Raw genomic sequence first — 19,325 nt, forward strand, 5'->3', positions numbered from 1 at the left:
TATGAAGTACCCATGGAAAATAAAGTTTCTTAACAGAACAGAGCACTTTTATTGCCTTCTAAAAAAATCTTTGATCACTAATATAATAAAGAAGGAAGCCTAGGAGGGGGGTTTTCTGCATGATGTTAAGATCGCAAACTGTTCCTTGATTGAGGGAACTGCAAGCCTGATTAGACTAGGTGAAAGATATTACTGTAATACAACATCATTTTGGCATGTTGCAAAACTGATGGATTTCTGCAGACAGCTTCTTCTTAAAGGTGGAAGATGACACAGTACTGTGGCAACTGGGGCCTGAAATTGGCCCCACGCTTCTAGTCGAAGTGCATAGCGGTTATAGCACAACATATCAGAAAAAAAAATAAGTTTCTCAAAATTAATCTACCAGACACTAAACCTACAGCCGTCCTACAACAAGATATGAGGCTCCTATTTATTCTCGCATAAGTATGTGTGGTAAAAAACAAGAGACCATCCTCTATCTGAGAGCCGTTCTAGACAATCGCAAAGTAAGAGTGTTTACTTTGGAGGAGGCATTGTTTTATCCAAACAAACTAACAACAGCCTGCAAGATGCCATCTCCACAACGATTGATAGCACCTTGTATTTTGATTGTTGCATATACTCATCCATATATAAGACCATTACAACATTATCTGGCACATCAATGAACCAGCACTCCAAAAACAAGCTGTCTCTCACCAGCAGCTTTGCAGTTCTTCCTATAGCAGTGTCAAACAAAGAATATTATGACTAGAGTTCCTATCCAAAAGTTACCCTCACAGACTACTGTGGAATGTGCTTGACTGATGGGAGAGTTCATATGGAATGGATCCAGTCCAGTTCACTTGGTCCCAGAAAGAGGCCATGTATTACATCTGCCTCCTCAAACTTATAACAGGTCACATAAGCCTGAAGACAGCTCTTAAAAAATAATAAAAATAGTACAGGACACTACAATAGTTCTATGATACAAATAACAATGATGAGATTATAATTACATGATAGAAAGGTCTGCCTTATGCTATGGCTTAACATACAGCTTTCACGATATATCACCTCATGCTTAAAGGATGCATTATGAACAGATTGTGTGGGGGACCACAATGTAATATTGGACCAAGCATGCTCAACAAATTTTGACGTCTGTAGAGACATATGGGCAGGTTACTAAACCCAATACTGATAATTATGAGGCAATGAGCTGCTTCTGTTGAAGGTCGTGCACCTTTTTCAATATAATGAGTCTGTTTTTGTGAACAGTGTAAATGTGAAAGTGACTTACACCTGGGAGAAATTACGTTTCTACTTTACTCTCAAGTTAACTATTTAAAAACTGATGATGATGACATTATGTTTAATAAATGTGTTTTGTGCTGTCTAATCTCTGTGAATTTAGGGATTCAGCATATTTTCCATTTATAGACTTCAACATTTGAAAGCACATGTTTATATATTGACTGTTTAAGCAAAACCAAATTGTGGTCCTGATGAAGGAGACAAAAAAAGTCCTGAAAACCTAACATGAGAGTATACGATAGGTGTGACAAAGAGCATTTTTATTAATTTGTATGTACTCTTAAAACATTTGGATTAATTCTTTTATTATGGAGTAGACTGTGAGGGTAGTAATATTCGAGCTTGTTGATCGCCCCTTAGCTAATATGATATAATAATATTTACTGTAATTGTGTATGTATTTATATAGCACTTACGACCCCATACAAGGCATTGAAGGGCTTTTTAGTGAGTGGCACGTTACTTCGGAACCCCAGATTAGTAGTTAGTACAATTTTATTTCCATGCATGTTTAGAGTAGGGAATAGAATGTAGGAATGGATATGAAAAGGGGAAGTTTGCAGTAGGGATAGAATGATATGAATAGAATAGAAATGGGGAAGTAGTACATTTTTTAGGTCTCGCCTAGACGAAAGCAAAGCGAAGCTTTGCTGTCTAGGGCGAGACAACTAATGCTGTTACTTTCAGGGGAATGTGGACTGCAAAGTTGCACGCGCTTTTTCAGGCCGAGATTCGACCTCGTGAGCGCGCACGCCCAGCCGGCGCCGTGCACATCCCCTGCCACAGACACACACATGCACACGCAGGCAGGAAGGCTCACACACACACAGAGACGCGCGCGAACCCCCCCCACCGCACACACGCAGGAGCGCACCTACACACACGCACGCACACACACACACACACAGAGACACCACCCCCCCCATACATAGAAGCGCCCCCGGCCGCCGCATACATGAGGCCTCACGCCCCTCCTCTCTAATCGGGACTCACCGGGTCGGCTGGCGGTCTGCAGCGGGCCGGTCTCTCCTTCTCCAGCGGGGGCTCCCTCTTCTGCGCCCCCCCCGCCGCCATGGCTGGTACGGCATCTCCGGTCTCCCTCACTACTCGGGAGACCGGAGGACAACAGGCAAAGCTTCCGCAAGGCAGTGGGAGCGGGCACACCTCTTCCCGGCCCCGCCCACAATCAGGCGGCGGGCCGGACATCTGCTTCCGGTGTTTTCCTCCGGCCTGCGGCGGTGATTGTTCTCTCGTCTTAGGTCCACCCTCGGCCGGATTGGTTCTCTTTCTGAACACGTGCACAGTTCCTATGCTATCTAATCTCGGCCAGCCGCGAGCCTGGACAAAAACAGCGCTGGTTCTTTAAAGCTACACTTGATCAAAGTACAGTGGGAGGGCAGTCACAGAATGACGCAGTACATGCAAAGCACTTTCGGTTTCGTGTCCTGACATTTGGCTTACAAGGTGCTACTGTTTCGGAGAAGCAGGGTAAGAGTAAATCTTTTCCATCGCGATTTTCGTTGTATTTAGAAGCTTCCTTTGAACGATCAAATGTAGTACCGATACTTCTGTTCAAAAAGAGTGATTTTGGACACGCGCCGACACAAAGGAACGGCGCTGTGGAATCTATTAAAGGGTTTCAGACCAAAAACTTAATGACGGCATGTGAATGAATGTGAACACAAAGTCAGCTGGAAAATGTAAATGAACATCATTCTTCTGCAGAACAAGTAAGTGATGCTTGCAGAGAATTGGCTTATAGTGCACCTTAAAGCCACAAAGCACGCTATCTTAATATCTCTTGCCGAGGTGTTGTCCTTCACTCCTCCTGCGATATTTATTCAGCTCCGAAACACGTTACAAATTATTTGTCTTCCTCACATTTCATTTTATTTCAGGTATGCACAATAAGCATAAACTGAGTTAGCAATATTGAGTTATGGTAACAGAAATGCGCGTAGCGGTCTATTGGCATTAGAATGACCTCGTGGCGCTATGCTTTGCAAGGCACTGGCAGAGTGCCGCATTCCCTGCAAATGCAGGCCCTGTCGAACGCTAACCCACGTGAGGTGTGCTCATTGTCATACCCAGAAGCAAGGCTCCTCCTGATCAATCCTGCTCTCGAAGCGCTATGTTATTGCGCACATATTGACGACCGCTATAAAATACATTCATGTCACCTCCCTCTGTTGCCTCTAGGCCCACAGACGCCATAGCATAAAGAGGACTCTTGCTTACCACATTGTCTGCTCCAAGAGGCGCTAACGTCCGTTACTGCTGCAGCCATGTATGAGAAGGCTATTTATTCTTAAAGCAAAGAGCTATTGCGCCCCACACACACTAGAACAAAGACAAAAATTTAAAATGCAATAGGTCTCGCCTTTGATTAAGTTAAAGCCCTTTGCTTTGCTATACAATACCATTAGCAAAGCAAATGGCTTTAACTTATTTAAAGGCGAGACCTATTGCATTTTCAATGCTTGTTGTAAGTAGTGGTCAATTGTGCTTGTAAGTTGGGTTGCATGGCTAAAAGGAGGGGTGAAAGTTGGAGAAAGAAGAAGTTCATGGTAGACGGAAAGGTTTGGGATAAGACGGAGGGATGAGAAGGACGGAAGAGATTCTGTTTTAGGTTTTTGTGTGTGTTTTAATGGCAAAATGTAGAACATATTTATATATATATATATATATATATATATATATATATATATATATATATATATATATATATATATATATATATATATATATGAAAGCTCCTCGTGCCCCTCAGCAACAAGAACGCACTCCGCACCAACTGACAGCCAGGTCTTTAATGGGTAAGGGCGAAACAGGCAAAGCAATGTTCTTTGCAGTTTTCAGCAAGTCGATATAGCCTGACGCGTTTCAGCGCTAGATGCGCTTCCTCAGAGGCTCGACAAAGTTGAATATCCATATTGCCACGCACTTAAATTCCACTCGAAGGCCCGCCCTGTATAGGGCCGCATTGATTCTTGGGTTATGTAGTGCGTAGGCTGCTGCAAAGTTTAAAGATTTACAAACCCTGGATGGGCCTCGCAGAGTCTGTCCGCCCATGATCCCGCAAGCTGGTGTCCCATAATCACGGCTCTATGAATATCCAGTCGCATGGCCCCCAGTGATCGAGGGATGGTGCGCTCTTCACGGCAGGGACCGCCGTGTATAAATGAAAGCTCCTCGTGCCCCTCAGCAACAAGAACGCACTCCGCACCAACTGACAGCCAGGTCTTTAATGGGTAAGGGCGAAACAGGCAAAGCAATGTTCTTTGCAGTTTTCAGCAAGTCGATATAGCCTGACGCGTTTCAGCGCTAGATGCGCTTCCTCAGAGGCTCGACAAAGTTGAATATCCATATTGCCACGCACTTAAATTCCACTCGAAGGCCCGCCCTGTATAGGGCCGCATTGATTCTTGGGTTATGTAGTGCGTAGGCTGCTGCAAAGTTTAAAGATTTACAAACCCTGGATGGGCCTCGCAGAGTCTGTCCGCCCATGATCCCGCAAGCTGGTGTCCCATAATCACGGCTCTATGAATATCCAGTCGCATGGCCCCCAGTGATCGAGGGATGGTGCGCTCTTCACGGCAGGGACCGCCGTGTATAAATGAAAGCTCCTCGTGCCCCTCAGCAACAAGAACGCACTCCGCACCAACTGACAGCCAGGTCTTTAATGGGTAAGGGCGAAACAGGCAAAGCAATGTTCTTTGCAGTTTTCAGCAAGTCGATATAGCCTGACGCGTTTCAGCGCTAGATGCGCTTCCTCAGAGGCTCGACAAAGTTGAATATCCATATTGCCACGCACTTAAATTCCACTCGAAGGCCCGCCCTGTATAGGGCCGCATTGATTCTTGGGTTATGTAGTGCGTAGGCTGCTGCAAAGTTTAAAGATTTACAAACCCTGGATGGGCCTCGCAGAGTCTGTCCGCCCATGATCCCGCAAGCTGGTGTCCCATAATCACGGCTCTATGAATATCCAGTCGCATGGCCCCCAGTGATCGAGGGATGGTGCGCTCTTCACGGCAGGGACCGCCGTGTATAAATGAAAGCTCCTCGTGCCCCTCAGCAACAAGAACGCACTCCGCACCAACTGACAGCCAGGTCTTTAATGGGTAAGGGCGAAACAGGCAAAGCAATGTTCTTTGCAGTTTTCAGCAAGTCGATATAGCCTGACGCGTTTCAGCGCTAGATGCGCTTCCTCAGAGGCTCGACAAAGTTGAATATCCATATTGCCACGCACTTAAATTCCACTCGAAGGCCCGCCCTGTATAGGGCCGCATTGATTCTTGGGTTATGTAGTGCGTAGGCTGCTGCAAAGTTTAAAGATTTACAAACCCTGGATGGGCCTCGCAGAGTCTGTCCGCCCATGATCCCGCAAGCTGGTGTCCCATAATCACGGCTCTATGAATATCCAGTCGCATGGCCCCCAGTGATCGAGGGATGGTGCGCTCTTCACGGCAGGGACCGCCGTGTATAAATGAAAGCTCCTCGTGCCCCTCAGCAACAAGAACGCACTCCGCACCAACTGACAGCCAGGTCTTTAATGGGTAAGGGCGAAACAGGCAAAGCAATGTTCTTTGCAGTTTTCAGCAAGTCGATATAGCCTGACGCGTTTCAGCGCTAGATGCGCTTCCTCAGAGGCTCGACAAAGTTGAATATCCATATTGCCACGCACTTAAATTCCACTCGAAGGCCCGCCCTGTATAGGGCCGCATTGATTCTTGGGTTATGTAGTGCGTAGGCTGCTGCAAAGTTTAAAGATTTACAAACCCTGGATGGGCCTCGCAGAGTCTGTCCGCCCATGATCCCGCAAGCTGGTGTCCCATAATCACGGCTCTATGAATATCCAGTCGCATGGCCCCCAGTGATCGAGGGATGGTGCGCTCTTCACGGCAGGGACCGCCGTGTATAAATGAAAGCTCCTCGTGCCCCTCAGCAACAAGAACGCACTCCGCACCAACTGACAGCCAGGTCTTTAATGGGTAAGGGCGAAACAGGCAAAGCAATGTTCTTTGCAGTTTTCAGCAAGTCGATATAGCCTGACGCGTTTCAGCGCTAGATGCGCTTCCTCAGAGGCTCGACAAAGTTGAATATCCATATTGCCACGCACTTAAATTCCACTCGAAGGCCCGCCCTGTATAGGGCCGCATTGATTCTTGGGTTATGTAGTGCGTAGGCTGCTGCAAAGTTTAAAGATTTACAAACCCTGGATGGGCCTCGCAGAGTCTGTCCGCCCATGATCCCGCAAGCTGGTGTCCCATAATCACGGCTCTATGAATATCCAGTCGCATGGCCCCCAGTGATCGAGGGATGGTGCGCTCTTCACGGCAGGGACCGCCGTGTATAAATGAAAGCTCCTCGTGCCCCTCAGCAACAAGAACGCACTCCGCACCAACTGACAGCCAGGTCTTTAATGGGTAAGGGCGAAACAGGCAAAGCAATGTTCTTTGCAGTTTTCAGCAAGTCGATATAGCCTGACGCGTTTCAGCGCTAGATGCGCTTCCTCAGAGGCTCGACAAAGTTGAATATCCATATTGCCACGCACTTAAATTCCACTCGAAGGCCCGCCCTGTATAGGGCCGCATTGATTCTTGGGTTATGTAGTGCGTAGGCTGCTGCAAAGTTTAAAGATTTACAAACCGTCAGGCTATATCGACTTGCTGAAAACTGGGGGCCATGCGACTGGATATTCATAGAGCCGTGATTATGGGACACCAGCTTGCGGGATCATGGGCGGACAGACTCTGCGAGGCCCATCCAGGGTTTGTAAATCTTTAAACTTTGCAGCAGCCTACGCACTACATAACCCAAGAATCAATGCGGCCCTATACAGGGCGGGCCTTCGAGTGGAATTTAAGTGCGTGGCAATATGGATATTCAACTTTGTCGAGCCTCTGAGGAAGCGCATCTAGCGCTGAAACGCGTCAGGCTATATCGACTTGCTGAAAACTGCAAAGAACATTGCTTTGCCTGTTTCGCCCTTACCCATTAAAGACCTGGCTGTCAGTTGGTGCGGAGTGCGTTCTTGTTGCTGAGGGGCACGAGGAGCTTTCATTTATACACGGCGGTCCCTGCCGTGAAGAGCGCACCATCCCTCGATCACTGGGGGCCATGCGACTGGATATTCATAGAGCCGTGATTATGGGACACCAGCTTGCGGGATCATGGGCGGACAGACTCTGCGAGGCCCATCCAGGGTTTGTAAATCTTTAAACTTTGCAGCAGCCTACGCACTACATAACCCAAGAATCAATGCGGCCCTATACAGGGCGGGCCTTCGAGTGGAATTTAAGTGCGTGGCAATATGGATATTCAACTTTGTCGAGCCTCTGAGGAAGCGCATCTAGCGCTGAAACGCGTCAGGCTATATCGACTTGCTGAAAACTGCAAAGAACATTGCTTTGCCTGTTTCGCCCTTACCCATTAAAGACCTGGCTGTCAGTTGGTGCGGAGTGCGTTCTTGTTGCTGAGGGGCACGAGGAGCTTTCATTTATACACGGCGGTCCCTGCCGTGAAGAGCGCACCATCCCTCGATCACTGGGGGCCATGCGACTGGATATTCATAGAGCCGTGATTATGGGACACCAGCTTGCGGGATCATGGGCGGACAGACTCTGCGAGGCCCATCCAGGGTTTGTAAATCTTTAAACTTTGCAGCAGCCTACGCACTACATAACCCAAGAATCAATGCGGCCCTATACAGGGCGGGCTTTCGAGTGGAATTTAAGTGCGTGGCAATATGGATATTCAACTTTGTCGAGCCTCTGAGGAAGCGCATCTAGCGCTGAAACGCGTCAGGCTATATCGACTTGCTGAAAACTGCAAAGAACATTGCTTTGCCTGTTTCGCCCTTACCCATTAAAGACCTGGCTGTCAGTTGGTGCGGAGTGCGTTCTTGTTGCTGAGGGGCACGAGGAGCTTTCATTTATACACGGCGGTCCCTGCCGTGAAGAGCGCACCATCCCTCGATCACTGGGGGCCATGCGACTGGATATTCATAGAGCCGTGATTATGGGACACCAGCTTGCGGGATCATGGGCGGACAGACTCTGCGAGGCCCATCCAGGGTTTGTAAATCTTTAAACTTTGCAGCAGCCTACGCACTACATAACCCAAGAATCAATGCGGCCCTATACAGGGCGGGCCTTCGAGTGGAATTTAAGTGCGTGGCAATATGGATATTCAACTTTGTCGAGCCTCTGAGGAAGCGCATCTAGCGCTGAAACGCGTCAGGCTATATCGACTTGCTGAAAACTGCAAAGAACATTGCTTTGCCTGTTTCGCCCTTACCCATTAAAGACCTGGCTGTCAGTTGGTGCGGAGTGCGTTCTTGTTGCTGAGGGGCACGAGGAGCTTTCATTTATACACGGCGGTCCCTGCCGTGAAGAGCGCACCATCCCTCGATCACTGGGGGCCATGCGACTGGATATTCATAGAGCCGTGATTATGGGACACCAGCTTGCGGGATCATGGGCGGACAGACTCTGCGAGGCCCATCCAGGGTTTGTAAATCTTTAAACTTTGCAGCAGCCTACGCACTACATAACCCAAGAATCAATGCGGCCCTATACAGGGCGGGCCTTCGAGTGGAATTTAAGTGCGTGGCAATATGGATATTCAACTTTGTCGAGCCTCTGAGGAAGCGCATCTAGCGCTGAAACGCGTCAGGCTATATCGACTTGCTGAAAACTGCAAAGAACATTGCTTTGCCTGTTTCGCCCTTACCCATTAAAGACCTGGCTGTCAGTTGGTGCGGAGTGCGTTCTTGTTGCTGAGGGGCACGAGGAGCTTTCATATATATATATATATATATATATATATATACACACACACAGTTATGTTTGCTTGATTAAACATGTTTATGTAAACACCCAATTGAACATTAAATCAGCAATATATACATGGTTTCCTGTCCACATTTATCTTGTGGTACATTATTTATGGTTTCAAATAACTGTAATTAACAGATATATACACATGCAAATTATTTTAGTTATAAGTAGCAGGCATAACCCTCTATATATGCACCTATATGTACACAGAAGCAGCATTTTCGACATGGTCTGCTATAAACATGTATCTTGTGGTGTAATGCGTAGTTCACCTCATATATAAATGCATCTACTTATAACAGGAAGCATAGTTTAAATTACTGTGAGAAGTATAGTTTGTCATGTCTGAGTATACTGTTGTGGTATATTCTTAAGTTGTGAGGATAATCATCATTAGGGGGAAGAACCAGCTCTTGACTAATCTTCTGAAGTGGAGATAGCAGTCTGGATCTTTAGTTTGAGGGTAGTGAATTCCATAGTTTAGCTGCTTGAACAGAGAAAGATGTTCTACTCATGTCCTTTTCTTGTGTGTAGGAATTATGACATGGGGAGTCATTCTTGAGCATACATTCTTTTACGGCGTGCATTTGTTTATTTTTTTCCTGAAGAAGAGTGGTCCTTTCCAATGTATTGCTTTGTGTGTGATGCAAAGCAGCTTTAAGGAGGATCTTCTTGCAACAGGTAACCAGTGTTGCGCCCTCAAAGCAGGGGTGATTTGTGCTTGTGGCTTTACATTTAGGTGCGGTCTTGTGGCAGCATTCTGAATTTCTTTGTAGTCTTCACATAGTTGATAAAGATGAGCAATGACACAGACCATTAGCGTAGTCCAGTTTTGATAGGTGAAGAGAGTTGGTAGCTTGAACCTTGTGTGGGAATCCTAGGTGCGAGAATGTTGAATGTAAATGAAATGTTTTTGAGCTTGTAAAGCGCACTGCTACCCGTCCATAGGTCTCCTGGTGCTGTATAACTCTGGGGAACCCGTCCTGGCTTTCCCTGTGGGATGGTCCCTTGCTGGGAGTCCCCAAGGTGGAGCCAGGCATCCCCGGAATTGGTGGGGCCGTTGTGGAGATTAGGCAAGCTAATGCCCAGAGTTGCCGAGTGGAACCCCTGATTAGAGTAAGCACCGAAGCGAGAATTATCGAGTCCGCTGACCAAGGTCCACGACGCTGCCGAGTCAGGATTTGAACCCTGTTCCCGGGCCGACTTCTGCTCTCGGGCCTGCCGCCTCTAACCAGTGAGCCACACTACTCTACGAGAAGATGCGGCTCAATGTTTCATAGAGAGAAAACTTGATTGGACTACCTTACCCACTTGTTGATTCATTGACAGTTTAGCATCCATTGTAATTCCAAAGTTTGTTTTACCCCTGTAGATATTTTTTGCAGATGGCCCTAGATCATCAGTCCAGGCACCCAGGGGGGGGTCGTAGTTTTTCCATTCGCCACAGGTGAGTAATTAGTTTTGGAGGCATTCATTCTGAGGTGGTTCTATGTCATCCATTGGTCAATGGCTCGGAGGCAATCAAAGAGTTTTGATGTTTTAATCTTCTTTAGTCTTTCCAGTTTCCGAAGCATCTGTGTGTAATCTGCACAGATATGGAAGGAGATGTTAAACCCATTGATAAGATCTGGTAACGATTTCATACAGATGTTGAAAAGCATGGGTGAGATAATTGCGCATCGAGGGACTCCTTCTTTAATAATGTATGATTTAGAAGAAAGTGGGGTGGAACGTATGATATTTGCTATGTTGTGTAGGTAGGATGTGACACAAACGAGAGCTGTGCCCTCTATTCCGGCCTCCTTAAGTCCTTTTATGATTGTGTAATGATCCACTGTGTCAAAGCCTGCTGAAAGGTCCACGCGAAGAAGGGCAACAACTCCGTTCTTGTAGACTGTGTTGTTAAGGTCATCCCAGATAGAGATTAGGGCCAATTCATTGTCTCTTTCTGGACAGAATCCAGTTTGGAAGTCAGAAAGTAAGGAACTGTCAATGAATTGTGACGTCTGGGTGAAAGCTGCTCTTTCTGTAAGTTTGCCCGGGAATAGTCGTTTGTAGTGGGTTGGTAGTTGTCAGTGTCTTGAGTGTCCAGGGTAGGTATTTTATTTAAAGGGGGGTATATGTATGTCTTTTTAAGGTGCTCTGGGAAAACTCCTGTTGTTAAATTGTTGTTGATGAGCATTCTTACTGGAATGGCTGCTGAAGGTGATAGGATGTTTTTGAAGGTGTGAGGTGAATGAGGTCAGTGGGGCAGCCGGCTAGTTTATTTGCTTTAACAAGATCCCCCAGAAACTCTGCTCTGCCCATTATGGCGGCCGGCATATGGATACGGATCTGTGAACCTACCAAGTTTATGAAAGCCTCTTTCAGGGCTGCTTGTGGCCGTGTTGTGAGTTTTTCTTTACGGGCCTGGTGCCCCCTACTTTCTTCTTGTTGAGGGAGGTCCTTGGATTACTTGAGCCCTCACCTCCCGCTCCAGGGGCCAAGGTGTTCGGGTGCTTTGTTGCTGGCCCCATCTCTATTGGCCTGGGGTGGAAAGTTGAGCTGGGGGCAGTGAACTCCTGCATTTTCTAGGTGGAGCCTGTACACACCGCAGTGTCTATTTGGGGGGACCACCCGTATCTCTGGAGTTATTCTTTTTGTTTCCCAACCACCCCATGAGCACTGGAGCTCCAGTATCTGGCTGCTGGCCTCTTTCCTACAGCTCATTGGTGGGGTGCTGGACAGCGGCGATGAGGACCTGCGTTGTGCTCTGTACACTGGGCCAGCACATCTTATGGCGTATATTGTGGAGGACTCTACAAGCGTCTGGAGACGTTCATTGCTTGCCTCTGTAACTCCGCCTTAACATGGGTGAAGCATATATGCTCTTGCGCGGCCATGAGAATTCGCAAAAGATTTGGGAAAGGGTTGCTATTCTGGAGAACTCAGTGCAAACCCTAGCTCCAATGCTCAATTGGCAGATAATCGTATCACTGCTCTTGAGGCAGAGACTAAGAGCTTGGCGGCCGCTTGGAAAACCAGGAGGCTAGGGCTAGGTATAAAAACGTCCACGTTGTGGGGCTGCCTGAACATGCTGAGGGGGGACACCGTTCTGACTTTCTTCAAGACCTGGATCCAGAAGGTCGTGGCACCCAAAGGTCTCTCTAACTTTTATTCCCTGAAGGCACGCACCAGGTGCCAGCGCAGGAACCTCATCCTGGGCCCCACCACGTGCTTTTGGTGGCCCGACTCTTGCATTTTTGGGACAAGGATCATCTCCTGCAGCAGGCCCGTGCACCCAGCCCGTTTGTAGTGGACAATGCCTAAGTGTCTCTATACCCTTACTTCACTCTTCAAGTTCAAATGCAGCGTGCATTCTTTACAGCGGTCAAGAAGAAGCTACGTGACATGGGCCTGCTGTATGCCTTGCTTTTCCCTGCTCGCCTGCGGGTCCAGTTTGAAGATAATGAGCATTTTTTCACAGGTCCATCTGCGGCCTGGGATTGGATCGAACTCTACAAGGGTATGGTTCGGTCTGAATCGCCTGGACGTAACCAATCGACATGCTCCAAGCGCCAATGTACTCTGCGACAAGGGGTGGCACACACTTCTAAGTCAGGTGGCATTAAAACACTAGAGGGCGGTTGAGACTGCTGCCACTTTGGTATTCTTGTGCGGCTCGCAGCATCTGTGAGCCGTTCCTCCGCTTCGGAGTTTGAGGATTCCACCACTCAGGGTCTTAAGAACATTCTGCCTGGGGTCACTCCTGGGTCCGTGGACAAATTGGTTTGATATGCTCCATTGGACCTGCCCTGAGCGTCATCCTTGCTTATGCACAGTGTTTCTGAGGAGGGATGGTTGACTGGCTGTGTATTTATGTCCATTTTCACCTTATACCTTAGGGGTTCAGTGAGGGTGGGGGGCTTGCGGGCCGTGTTCTATTACCTGTCTTCCTTGAATGTTGGTTTCCACCTCTTGCAGGCGGCTCACTCCCCATGTATACCGTTATAGATCACGTTGGTCTTCTGGCCTTAAGCTGGTTCCTTTTGGGACCAGTTTGTGGGGTTGATTTTACAGGATGGTTGCATGTCTCAGTTCTTGGGGGGAGTTTTTGGTAATTGTTTCATATTTTGTTTTTTATTTGTTTGCTGGCGGTGGTACATATCAGGCTGTGATACAAATGTGTATATGTTTTTCTCTTGTCCCTCTTTGCTTTGCTACTTACCTTGCAGATACCTGGGTATGACCTGATCAACTAATAAAGACAGGAATACAGGTGAAGTATATAAATTCACTTTATTTGTTTTCACATACAATTGCAGCAGCAGTATCACATGAATTTTTCCATCTGGTCCTGAAGAAAGCCGATGATACCTTTGGATCAATAGGCTGAAACATTGTGACCATCTAGTGACAGTGGTTCTACCTCTATACCACTGTGCTGTTACTTTTTAACCCTGTCAAGCGGAACACATTAATAAAGTACTTTAGTGTATCCACTTAGATAGTTTTAATATTCACTTACCTTTCCTTCACACAGCGCTGCCAACCTCACTACACCTTTACTCACATATGGGATTACCATCCCTTTGTCCAAAAAAACATCTCTGAGCTCCTCCTTTAAACTCTGGAGTAGCAGCTCCCAGTGTTGACTAGGATTTCTACACTGGTAAGGAGGACCCATATGATGAAGCATGTCACCCTCGGGTGAGTGAGGGTTCTTATCCTTAAGGGATGTCTCCCCTAGTCAGGTTTGTAGCTTCACATTGGTTATGAGAGAGGTAACCTAGCACATTTGTTGTATACATATGACCGTGACCACAGTTGTGCAATTTTGTGTTGTGCTGGTGGTACATATCAGGCTGTGGTTCTCTATGCTTGATGGAGTATGGCCCACTTGGTTCTGTGAGTTTCTTTTTCCAGCAAATTCTATGGGTGGTTCTTTTTATTTTGGATTCGTTATGCATGGCTTTGCAAATTAAGTTACTTACATGGAATGTGCAAGGCCTCTCTTCTTCCTCTAAGCGTTATAATGTATTGTCCTATTTGAAACATCGGGGAGTCCATGTTGCCTTCCTTCATGAGACCCAGCTTACAGAAACTGAGGGCTGCACTCTTCGGGATGCTCGTAGGACCAGCTCTAAGCTACTTTTTACTCTGCCTTTACTCAGGGCACACTTATTTGGATCAGAACTGTTGTCCCCTTGTGCATGCATAGGGTGGTTACGGACCGGAGGGTTGTTATGTTCTGGTTTTGGGGAGTATGATTGGCAGGGATGCTGCCTTCCTAAATATTTATACGCTGAACATGGATCAATCAATGTTCCTTACCAGTTTTCTCCACTGCTTACTCTTATGGTCCGGGTGGTGGGCGATTTTAACTGTGTTGAGGAATTAAGCCTAAATCGTCACATCCACCCTTACGTGGTGCATCTGCAGGAATGCTGGCAGCAGCGGTCCGTTTGTGGTCTGGACAGTGGGATATTCTGACCATGGTCTTGTGCTGGCCACATTTAAATGGACTTCTCTCGGCCTAGTGTGCCTGTCTGGTACTTCAATCCAGCTCTCTTGGAATATCAGGCCTTCCAGGTTTCACTGGAGGAGCACATTTCTCAGCACTGGACTGATAAAGCTGGATCAGCCTCATCGGTGGGAGTGGAGTGGGAGGCTATGAAGGTGGCGATTTGCTTATATTGTATTTCTAGCAAAGTGGGAGTTCGCACTCAGCTCCTTTCTGACACTGTATGGTAGAAGGCGGTGTTGGATGACTTTTTGGGACGGAAGGGGCGCCTGCTGGAGGAGCAGGTTAGGCTGTTTGAACTTGTGGAGCGTCTTTACTGATTCAAGTATAAGGTGTATATGTCTAGGACATGCAGAAAAGGATAAGTCAAGCAGGATGTTGGCTTGGCTATTGTGGGATGTCGAAAGTAGTCATGCTATACTTCAGGTACGTGGTCCTTCAGGGCTATATGTGTTCATGCAGGAGAAGATAAATGCGGTATTTCTACAGCATTTTTGGGAACTGTACTCCTCGGGGGTGGCGAGTGATGAAAGGGAAATGCTGGACTATATTGTGGACACCACACCAGTGTCCCTTGAGTCAGCGGTGGCGGGTCAACTGAATGTGGATATTACCGAGCAGGAGGTATGGGGAGCAATTAAGGAGATGGGGAGGGGTAAGGTGCCTGTTCTTAAAGGGTTTGCGACAGAATTTTAAGCGGCCTTTGCATCCGACCTCGTTCATAGACTGGTGGTGCTTTTCAATGACTCTCGAGAGCAAAGCTGCTCCCACCCTCAATGCGGGACGCAGCCGTTGTTTCGCTCCATACAAAAAAGATAAGGACTCCCTTCCTCGTGATTCTTACTGCCCTCTTTCTGTGCTTAATGTAGATTATGAAATTATTAGTAAAATTTGAGAGACACGGTTACTCCCCCATATGTGCTCTCTGGTTCACCCAGATTAAACAACCTTTAATCCAAAGTGAAGCACCATGCCTAATATCCGGCAATTCTTTCTGCCCTGGGACCTCCAAGGAGTCACCCAGCCAAAAGCTCTGTTTATCTCAGCGTCATTAGGAAGGCAGTTTCGCTCCACTGGGACATTGTGTAAGCTACAATGCTTCGCATGGACTTAGGCGTGCCCTTTGTCAAATGGCCCACTGGCCAGGATCTGCACATGTCCCTTGGTATCCGAGGCTTTTGCTGTGGAGCGGGGTACTCGAAAGTGTTGCCCCCTGTCACCTTTATTATTTACGTTGGCTATGGAGCCCTTTGCCTCTACGGTTCGTTGGGGACTACACTATCAGTGCCTGAGCATTGTCCTCTAAATGAACTGTCTTTTATCTGTATGCTGACAACATGTTGTTTCTTAGGGAAAGATACGTCTACCTACTAGCAGTCGTGGAGGCACTGTTGGACTTCGGAGCTCACTCTGGACTTGAGGTCAATTAGGCCAAGTGTTATATTCTCTATTGCTTCTTTAACTGCATGCGCTGCGCAGGTCTTGCCATGCATTCTGTGTTCTGAACAGAGCTTTGCTAATCAGACCCTCCAGCTTATCGCGATTTCGCGATTTGCAAAAAAATCGCGAAATCGGACGATCTGTTTAAATGCTGCGATATTTGGGCAAAAGCCCGCGAAATTTGCCGTTTCCGCCTTCTCCGCCGTTTGCGCACCCAAGAGGAGATCGAGGACGGCGGCCGAGAGAGGGAGAAGACCAGCACAGCAAGAAGCGGCAGCGACACACACACGAAGACTCTTCCTCTTCTCCAGAGACCAGGGAAGAGGACTCGGAGCAGGAGAACAGCCGGCCGGCGAACACAGACAGGAGGTACGTCCGTCCCTGCCAGGATCCCGTTAGCAGGGAACAAGAAGCTGTTCGGAAGTCATTTCCGACCCACAGAAATGCTAAAATAAAAGATTAATGTCCCCCGAGGCCCGCCGCGTCCCCCGCATGCGGCGGCCCTCGGCGGGCCTCAGGGGTCATTAATCTTTTATTTTTAGTATTTCTGTGGGTCTTGAAATGACTTCCGAACAGCTTCTTGTTCCCTGCTAACGGGATCCTGGCACCAGTCACAACATTGCATTTAAGTCAACGTAATATTACACCTTTTGACTGTGCAGTGAATTTGGAAGTGGAATTGTGGACATGAGATGGGAAGTAATTGAGATGGGAGAATACTTTACTCTAGTCAGAATGTTAACTGGGACAAGGATCACTTCCTCCCCCTTGGGCTTAGCTAAAGCATCAGACTGGAGGTTACCAAAACACCCTTTCAGGGACTGAAAGCATATACATTGTTCGAGTGCCACATATGAGACAAACATTAATAACATTCAAAACACAGCTCAAAGGAAAACGTTTTATCCTCTCATCAGTATGTTCAGCTCTTGAGCCATCCACTGCACAGACACCTTGTTGGACGGAATACCACTCTGTAAAATTACATTTGTCTGTAGTCACTCATATATTTTGCTTGGGAAATGGCCCTTACAACGGAGGCAGAGCCAGGCGTGCAGTTTTCCCACAAGCGCAACCAAGCTTGCCTTCACCATGCATATGTCTGGTTAAAGTCAGTACACAGTCTAGATGCGTGAATTGGCAGGAAGGGGAAGAATCGATAACAAACGTGGACTGGTAAGTGGGGCTGGGACTGGGTTTTGGGGGTGGGGTAGTTGTGGGGTAGTTGTTAGGGCTCTGGCATCGGGGTTGTTTATAGGACAGGAGGAAGGGTTTTTAGGGCTTGGGGCGGGGGGGGTCAGGGTAGTTTTGGGTTTGAAGGATAGGGTCGTTTTTAGGGCTTGCGGGGGGGTCAGGCTGTTAGGGCAAGGGCCAGGAATTTAGGGTTCAGGGCAGGGGGGTCAGGTAGTTTTAGGGATGGGTAGTTTTTAGGGCTCTGGGGGGGTCGGGTACTTTATAGGAGGTGGCTGGAGTATGATCTTCACCAGACATCCCTTTATGAATCATGCCTTTAACACAAAATTGCGTGGTAAAGGAATGCGTTGGTTAGACACATTCATTGTTAGGATTGTAGAGGCATGTATGGTTTAGCCATGCATGCCTCTGTGATACAAACATTTTGTGTCTATCATCCGCCATTGTGCTTGCTGATAATAGTGCAGTATTTCCAGTATGAGTATGTTCTCAGTACCTGATACAAATTATTATCTTAAACTTATAAAGACAAAGCCAGACCTATTGACTTTGGCAGTTCTCGTTAAATGTCAGAGTCCTACAGCAGCAGTTATCTGGAGTACCCCCCTCAGCCTCCTGTAATACCTGGCACAGGGTTCTCAGAATCAAGGGCCAATCTACAGGTCTCCCCGTCGGGGAGAGCCCCACTGTAATACTGGTAGAAAATAACACCTCCCAGACCTGGGCACATATCACCCAGAAAACTCTGCTCTTCAATGATGTACAGAACAATCAAATTGAAGGTAGGATTATAGATTGGTAGAATTTTACAGTAGCTTCAGATAAGCCTTCCTACTTCTGTAGAGTTGCTTCAACCACTTTGATCTTCTTTGGCTTGCTACCTACTTTGTGCTACTGTAGCATGTTGTCAAATAACTCAAACAGTAAGATATCTGTGTTTGGTGTTGCAAAAAACCCAAAATAAAATGCCGCTAAATGCCGCTAAATTTCCATTTTTGTGCCGCTAAATGTTCATTTTTGTGCCGCTAAATTTGCCAATCCATGCCGCTATATCCTGGGGGGTCTGGCTAATGTAGCATTCCACCCTTATCTGTCAGTTATTACTTGGACACTGCTGTACCTGTACCTGATGCTGTGCTGTCAATAAACAACTTTAAATACAAGCTTCTACTGGATTCTTACACCAAGTCATGTGTTTATCCCTTGAGGGGAATATCCCTGCCCATTACCACAGCACTAATGTTGAGATGGGATGAGACACAGTACAGTACCTTGGAATGGATGTTTACTGTTCCATGGATTTGCTATATGAAAGATATTTTTGGCATGTGCTGACTAGGCTATGTCGCTCCGTTACCTACATTGCCTCGATCAGTTGGTGACCACGTGGCTATTTCCAAAAGTATTATACTACCACAACTTTGTTGCTTGTTTGCAGCACTTCTGTTGGATCTAGCCCCCTGCAGTTCTTTCAGGAGCCAGAAAACCTGCTTCTTTCTCTTTATTGAGGCACTATGCGTCACCAGGTAGCCCTCTGGAAGCTGCGATTGCTTGCGGCTGAAGGGGGACTAGCTGCACCCAACTTGGAATTAATACTACTTTGCGGCGCAGCTCCAGTGGGTGGCACACTGAAGGGCATTTTCTTTGAAAGGTGCGGGAACTGGCGAGTGTGGCTCTCCTTTGAGGGATTGCCTCTTGTGTTTTCTTCTGAAGCCCACAGCTGCTTTCAGAGTGCGAACATCCTGATTCGGACTGTGCGGTATGTTTGGGCTTGTGCATTGCGGTGTACGCCGACCCCGTACTCCGGTGAGCTTCCTCTTGCGGTAATCCGGCAGTGGGGTCGTCCGGGAGGGTGGTCGGGTCTCCGTCAGTGGCCGGCAGAGGGATTGATGTCCTAGGTAATCATTTAGGGGAGAAAGGAGGGGGGGGGGAGATTGTGTCCTATATCAGACCTTGAGGAATTCTATGATATACCAATGGGCCACTTCATCCTCCATGGTGCTTTGGTGCACAAGATACATGGAGTGGTGGGGTAGCGACTTTGCGGA

General features: G+C 47.3%; 1 protein-coding gene across 1 annotated transcript in view; it reads right to left on the reverse strand.

Moving 5' to 3' along the window:
* ZRSR2 (zinc finger CCCH-type, RNA binding motif and serine/arginine rich 2) overlaps positions 1 to 19,325 on the reverse strand; it is a 211,488-nt gene that overhangs the window by 92,840 nt on the left and 99,323 nt on the right. The gene's annotated exons all lie outside the window — the stretch shown is intronic.

This window comes from Lissotriton helveticus, chromosome 8 (assembly GCF_964261635.1).
Source record: "Lissotriton helveticus chromosome 8, aLisHel1.1, whole genome shotgun sequence".
Lineage (NCBI taxonomy): Eukaryota > Metazoa > Chordata > Amphibia > Caudata > Salamandridae > Lissotriton > Lissotriton helveticus.